The sequence below is a fragment of the Tribolium castaneum genome, unplaced genomic scaffold (genome assembly GCF_031307605.1).
Source record: "Tribolium castaneum strain GA2 unplaced genomic scaffold, icTriCast1.1 ptg000112l, whole genome shotgun sequence".
In the NCBI taxonomy this organism is placed as follows: domain Eukaryota; kingdom Metazoa; phylum Arthropoda; class Insecta; order Coleoptera; family Tenebrionidae; genus Tribolium; species Tribolium castaneum.
This window is the reverse complement of record NW_026986708.1, coordinates 5,001-12,500: the sequence shown is the minus strand read 5'-3', so window position 1 is coordinate 12,500 and position 7,500 is coordinate 5,001. Positions and strand designations below refer to the sequence as shown.

The 7,500-nt window shown below is 40.2% G+C and overlaps 3 non-coding genes across 3 annotated transcripts in view; all 3 read right to left on the bottom strand.

Moving 5' to 3' along the window:
* The window catches only part of LOC135267876 (large subunit ribosomal RNA), a 4,037-nt gene extending 3,228 nt beyond the window's left edge, over nucleotides 1–809 (bottom strand). The window contains exon 1 of the ribosomal RNA XR_010336243.1: nucleotides 1–809. This exon is cut by the window's left edge and continues 3,228 nt beyond it. This is a non-coding gene — a ribosomal RNA (large subunit ribosomal RNA).
* A 476-nt stretch (nucleotides 810–1,285) lies between these two features.
* On the bottom strand, nucleotides 1,286–1,442 carry LOC135267875 (5.8S ribosomal RNA). Its single transcript, XR_010336242.1, has one exon. It is a non-coding gene; the product is annotated as a 5.8S ribosomal RNA (ribosomal RNA).
* A 2,055-nt stretch (nucleotides 1,443–3,497) lies between these two features.
* LOC135267879 (small subunit ribosomal RNA) lies at nucleotides 3,498–5,420 on the bottom strand. The gene has a single exon (XR_010336246.1). It is a non-coding gene; the product is annotated as a small subunit ribosomal RNA (ribosomal RNA).
* Between the last annotated feature and the right edge of the window lie 2,080 nt (nucleotides 5,421–7,500).

The window sequence follows — 7,500 nt, the reverse complement described above, 5'->3', positions numbered from 1 at the left end:
CTCATTGGCGAACAGCCATTCGTAGACAGAACCGACACCAGGTGCGATTACCGTCATAAACGAACGCGCTTGCCAATGGTCGGACGCTAACTGTGTAGCGGCCCGGCGCCATATGCATACCTTCGAGCGAGTCGACCGGGAAACACCGCGGGTTCGTCCGAAACGGCGAACCGTTCGAACGGGCTCCACCGCGGGCCTTAGATCGACACCCAAAGGATCGCGACGTCCTACTGGGGGAGAAGTGCACGCGTTCGACTTCGGTTCGCATAAACAAAAGGCGCGAACGACGCGTACGCCGTTCGTCGCACGATCATTTAGCGCCGCTATCGAGTCACGCTGAATCTCCCCTTTCGACCTTTCGGGTTTCTCAGGTTTACCCCTGAACGGTTTCACGTACTATTGAACTCTCTCTTCAAAGTTCTTTTCAACTTTCCCTCACGGTACTTGTTCGCTATCGGTCTCGTGGTCATATTTAGCCTTAGATGGAGTTTACCACCCACTTAGGGCTGCACTCTCAAGCAACCCGACTCTGAGGAGAGATCCTCCCGTTATCGGCAACGGTCACTACGGGCCTGGCACCCTCTATGGGCTGTGGCCCCGTTCAAGATGGACTTGGACGCGTCGCACAATCTCGGGATGACGGATCCTCCCTAACACCACATTTCCCGGCGTCCGGTTTCGGCCGCGGGATTCAGTGCTGGGCTTTTTCCTGTTCGCTCGCCGCTACTAAGGAAATCCTAGTTAGTTTCTTTTCCTCCGCTTAATAATATGCTTAAATTCAGCGGGTAGTCTCACCTGCTCTGAGGTCGCAAATATAAATTTGCCTTTATTTTGTCAGACGATAATTACACGTATTCCGTTTATATGGCTGCCTCCAAACAATTTCAAACATCGATCTGACGTCGTTGCGAGAATGTTGTTGTTGTTAATTATAGTGCATAAAATATGCATATAAACAACTTTAACGTCTCGGACACGACGATCGCTTCGTTCGAAATTTAAGCGTTGTGGCTGCTTTTTAATATCGGACGTGCTACGTCTAAACCAACTTGTACCAACAAACTAATAAGAATGTCAGCCGCTATTGCGTTTTAGGATGCCGCGTTATTTTTTATATTGTTTTTATTGTTGTCTACGTTGCATAATATTTTATTATGACAACCGACAATCAATTAACAATTATAGTAACGCGTCATATTTGCACCCAACACGCTCCGACGTAATTGTCTACACAACATTGTGCGCTGTGTTTAAGACAAAAACCGAGCAGTCTTTGAAATTGACACGACCCTCAGCCAGGAGTGGTCCGGGAACAGTATATCCGAGGACCGCAATGTGCGTTCGAAATGTCGATGTTCATGTGTCCTGCAGTTCACAAGTTGACGCGCAATTAGCTGCGTTCTTCATCGACCCACGAGCCAAGTGATCCACCGTTCAGGGTAATCTTTTCAAACAAATTTAAAATATTATTACATAACGCACCGTTCCACATCGAAATCGTTTCATCATCACACAACAACAAAAATAACTACTTAAGGTTATTACAATTGTGATGTATATGTGAGAAACGGACCAATCGAAAGAAACGTTCGGCGTTATATTTTATAATATTTTATTTAATTAAAGTGGCATTTGTTTCTACTTATCGAAAAGAGTATGCAGTTATAGTTTAAGTTTACATAAAGAATAACCCGATGATATTAACGTTTTATAAATACGTATATATATCTATTAGGTTTTTTTTCTCTATCAACTTTGTCTATAAAACTCTGCTCCTTTTGCGATAAGCATTATGTATATTTATTAAATAGAAAATATGTCGAAAAACCAGACGTTTTCTTCAAACAAACGCCACAGCTACAAACTTAATCACAACAATATTTACCAAACAATACAATTGTAGGGTGTTTTGTGTGATACGTCGTTTGGTGGGCATTCTAAGAACGTCCGTCGACATAAAAACGAATCAAAAGAAAAGCACAGGCAGTGCAAAACGTTCCTTCGTCAGTCGGGCGTATATCATTTAAAACCCACAGAATCTAAAAAAGTTAATAAACTTTTTTATTTAGATTCCTACGGTTCGTCGCGTCGTTAAAGTAAATTATTACTTCGACGCATGCGGAACCCAGGTACCCGAAAACCGTAAGCCTAAGCGTTTTTTTCCAAACATCACTCACTATCGATAAAGTAAATTGATTTTATGTATTTATAAATGTGCGTTTGTATGTATAGTAGTATAGTAGTAGTATATTTTGTTATTGGTTGTTTCGAGCTTTTTATTGTTATAAAACGTTTTTGTAGTCTTGTACATAAAGTACAGACGAATAGACAGCCCCTTTTATTTATTAATAAACTCCAACCATTTACAAATTAAATTACAACTACAACATCTCTTTTACACATTAATTATACACCATCTTTATTTTCTTTTTTCCGAAGCGAATACGATGAAGAAAATACGCAAAGACTGGCTTACAAAACCGTAAGCCTAAGCGTTTATTTTTCAAACATCACTCACCATCGGTTAAGTAAAATGATGGTATGTATAAATGTGTATTTGTATGTACAGTAGCGTATTAATTTTGTTGTTGGTTGTTTCGAGTTTATTTATTATTATGGTTTGTATGTATAAAGTTTTAGTCTTGTACATAAAGTACAGACGAATAGACAGCCCCTTTTATTTATTAATAAACTCCAACCATTTACAAATTAAATTACAACTACAACATCTCTTTTACACATTAATTATACACCATCTTTATTTTCTTTTTTCCGAAGCGAATACGATGAAGAAAATACGCAAAGACTGGCTTACAAAACCGTAAGCCTAAGCGTTTATTTTTCAAACATCACTCACCATCGGTTAAGTAAAATGATGGTATGTATAAATGTGTATTTGTATGTACAGTAGCGTATTAATTTTGTTGTTGGTTGTTTCGAGTTTATTTATTATTATGGTTTGTATGTATAAAGTTTTAGTCGTGTACATAAAGTACGATCGTATTGGCAGACACCATTATTATTCATTCATTCATTCTTGTTTGTTATTATAAATAACTCCAACCATATACAAATACTACAACAACAACAACATCTCTTGCACATTAATTATACACCACCACTGTGTATTAGTACTTTTTTTCGAAGCGAATACGATGATGGAAATACGCTAAGACCGGCACTGCGAAAGCAATAATAAAACATTAGCACATAACCATCTTTCGACAATATTGATTCGTGTTAATGTTCGAAAAAATTCTTTGAAAACGTCGTTTACGGCACGTTTACAATCGATTTATAAAATAAATCGAAAAACGTAACAACAGATCCGCTTAATGCAAGACGACCCGTTGTTGCTTTTCCGTTCGACGCATAATAAAGAATTTTGTATGAGAATTGATCATCATACGAATAGTGTATGTATGTGTGTTTTTTGTTGATCAGCACAGACAAAATGTGTGTGTATGTGTGACAACTAAACAACAACATTTACACGTTAATGATCCTTCCGCAGGTTCACCTACGGAAACCTTGTTACGACTTTTACTTCCTCTAAATGATCAAGTTTGGTCATCTTCCCAGCAACATCGGCAACGTCGAAACGCCACCGCGCACCGGTCCGAAGACCTCACTAAATCATTCAATCGGTAGTAGCGACGGGCGGTGTGTACAAAGGGCAGGGACGTAATCAACGCGAGCTTATGACTCGCGCTTACTGGGAATTCCTCGTTCATGGGGAACAATTGCAAGCCCCAATCCCTAGCACGAAGGAGGTTCAGCGGGTTACCCGGACCGCTCGGTCAGGGAGGACACGCTGATTCCTTCAGTGTAGCGCGCGTGCGGCCCAGAACATCTAAGGGCATCACAGACCTGTTATTGCTCAATCTCGTGCGGCTAGAAGCCGCCTGTCCCTCTAAGAAGAATTGTTTGTACGCCGACAGTAAAAACCGCACATAGAGACCGGGCGAACCCGGCTCCAGCCGGCATTTGGGATGTCGAAATACGCCTATTTAGCAGGCTAGAGTCTCGTTCGTTATCGGAATTAACCAGACAAATCGCTCCACCAACTAAGAACGGCCATGCACCACCACCCACCGAATCAAGAAAGAGCTCTCAATCTGTCAATCCTTCCGGTGTCCGGGCCTGGTGAGGTTTCCCGTGTTGAGTCAAATTAAGCCGCAGGCTCCACTCCTGGTGGTGCCCTTCCGTCAATTCCTTTAAGTTTCAGCTTTGCAACCATACTTCCCCCGGAACCCAAAAGCTTTGGTTTCCCGGAAGCTGCCCGCCGAGTCATCGGAGGAACGTCGGCGGATCGCTAGCTGGCATCGTTTATGGTTAGAACTAGGGCGGTATCTGATCGCCTTCGAACCTCTAACTTTCGTTCTTGATCAATGAAAGCGTTTTTGGCAAATGCTTTCGCTTCTGTCCGTCTTGCGACGATCCAAGAATTTCACCTCTAACGTCGCAATACGAATGCCCCCATCCGTTCCTATTAATCATTACCTCGGGGTTCCGAAAACCAACAAAATAGAACCGAGGTCCTATTCCATTATTCCATGCACACAGTATTCAGGCGAAGTTTTAGCCTGCTTTAAGCACTCTAATTTGTTCAAAGTAAACGTGCCGGCCCACCTCGACACTCAATGAAGAGCACCGCGGCGGGATTGAGTTGGGCCGCCCTCTCGAGCTAAGCCCACCGGCAGGACGTCCCGCGAAACGCCAGTTAACACCGCGAACGATGAACCGGCGGCGCGGGACACAAATTCGACTACGAGCTTTTTAACCGCAACAACTTTAATATACGCTATTGGAGCTGGAATTACCGCGGCTGCTGGCACCAGACTTGCCCTCCAATTGATCCTCGTTAAAGGGTTTAGAGTGTACTCATTCCGATTACGGGGCCTCGGATGAGTCCCGTATCGTTATTTTTCGTCACTACCTCCCCGTGCCGGGAGTGGGTAATTTGCGCGCCTGCTGCCTTCCTTGGATGTGGTAGCCGTTTCTCAGGCTCCCTCTCCGGAATCGAACCCTGATTCCCCGTTACCCGTTACAACCATGGTAGGCGCAGAACCTACCATCGACAGTTGATAAGGCAGACATTTGAAAGATGCGTCGCCGGTGCGAGACCGTGCGATCAGCGTAAAGTTATTCAGATTCACCAAGTTGTACGATGACGGCGAAACCGCCACCGATTGGTTTTGATCTAATAAAAGCGCTCCTTCCGTCTCCGGTCGGAGCTCTGTTTGCATGTATTAGCTCTAGAATTACCACAGTTATCCAAGTAAATGTGGGTACGATCTAAGGAACCATAACTGATTTAATGAGCCTTTCGCGGTTTCACCTTAATTTGGCTTGTACTGAGACATGCATGGCTTAATCTTTGAGACAAGCATATGACTACTGGCAGGATCAACCAGGGAACTGTGTTTTTGTGTTTTTTGAGACAGACGAGAGAATAAAATACTCATCATCATCGTTTATAAAGATGAAGAATATGCGCGTTTGTGCGAAACAATCTAACATATAAGAAAGTAACGCCACGCTGTTTCTTCTTTTCTTCGTACGATATAGAGATAAATGTATCGTCATCATCGTCGTCGTAGTCGTTAAACACCACAACACATATATCGGTCAATAAAGGCATAATAATAATATTTATAATATTATTTTTTACCTTTGCCGATTTAAAAGTTCAAACATTCTCTTCACTCTTCGCAAGATTGAATGCGACGTGAATTTATGAAATTCTTTCGAATCCATAAACGTTACGAATATTATATAAATATTCTCGCTCGGATATTAGAGAGTTGACGCATTTATTATTTTTGTTTGTTTAAATCACAAACATTTGTTAGTCCAACAAAGTTTGATTGCATAAGGACCGCCAACGTAAGAGAATACGTTTTGCCGCATCCGCAATCTCGCTGTGGGGAACTGGGCGAGCCACAAAATCACAAAATAAAGCAATCTCGCAAGCAAAGCCCTATTCGAATTCGATAGCGGAAATGTGCGATAAACGTCGATAAATTGGAAGCAAATGCAGAACGTATACATAATCGGTCGTTTTGTCGTCGTCATTTATGATAAACTTCGACTAAACCGTTACACCGTTCATATCGCCTCACTCAACGCATCGACACACACCACTACCATATGTATACCAGCGCGACACCGATCGAGGCAGCCGCTCGGTATTGGATGTGCGCACCGCTCCACTGACATAGCTCCACAGGCGACGTCTACCGAAGCGCACAGCTCTATAACTATAAGGCATACACACAAAAGGGAGAAAATATTTTAAATATTGATAATATTAAAAAGTCATATTTTATATTTAAACCATTATAAAATTTAATTATAAAAACGTTTGTTTTAAAAAAAATAATTAATTAATAAAAACAAAATTATTTTAAGCGCCGTACTTCGTAAACGTCGTACTTCGTTCGTCGTATGTGCAAAGTCAAATGAATGCTGTAGTTAGTCGCAGTTGGAACGTCTGAATGTCGTACAACGTAACAATAATTTTGAGTGCCCTAATGTGTAGACGTCGTACTTCGCGAACGTCGCACTTCGTAAACGACGTACTTCGTGAACGTCGCACTTCGTAAACGACGTACTTCGTAAACGTCGCACTTCGTAAACGACGTACTTCGTGAACGTCGTACTTCGTAAAGGTTAAGCAATATTAATACACATTTGGTGTATTGCAAGTTGCATTTTAATAAATATTATGCATTTTTATGTTTTAATTTAATATCTAGGCCAAAATACTATGTTTATTTAATTGTTAAATGTGTACGTTTATTTATAGATACGTAATTTACATAAAAATTTGTTTTTTTTTTTTATTATATGCAAACTACAAATAAAACATTTAATATTTTCAAACGTCGTACTTCGTGTAAGTTATGCAATATTGATACAAATTTAGTGTATTGCGGGTCGCAATAATATTAATTTATATTTGAACGTTGTACTTCGTGAAGGTTATGCAACATCAGTACACATTAAGTGTATTGCAGGTTGCATTATTATTAATTTATGTTTTCTCACTTTTTACCTTCATATAAAAAAAAATTTAATATTTTTGGACGTCGTACTTCGTAACAGTTATGCAATATTGATGCACATCTGTTGTGCTGCGGGTTGCATTTTATAAATTTAATGTATTCTTATGATTTACTTTAATGTCTAGGCAAAAAAACACTTTTGATTAGTTGCTGAATGTTTACATTTATTTACAGATACGTAATTTGCAAAAAAATTTGCTGTTTTTTTATTATATACAACACAAATAAAATTCTTTAATATTCTTGAACGTCGTACTTCGTGTAGGTTATGCAATATTGATACAAATTTAGTGTATTGCGGGTCACAATAATATTAATTTATATTTAAACGTAGTACTTCGTGAAGGTTATGCAAGATCAGTACATATTAAGTGTATTGCAGGTTGCATTATTATTAATTTATGTTTTCTCACTTTTAACCTCAATATAA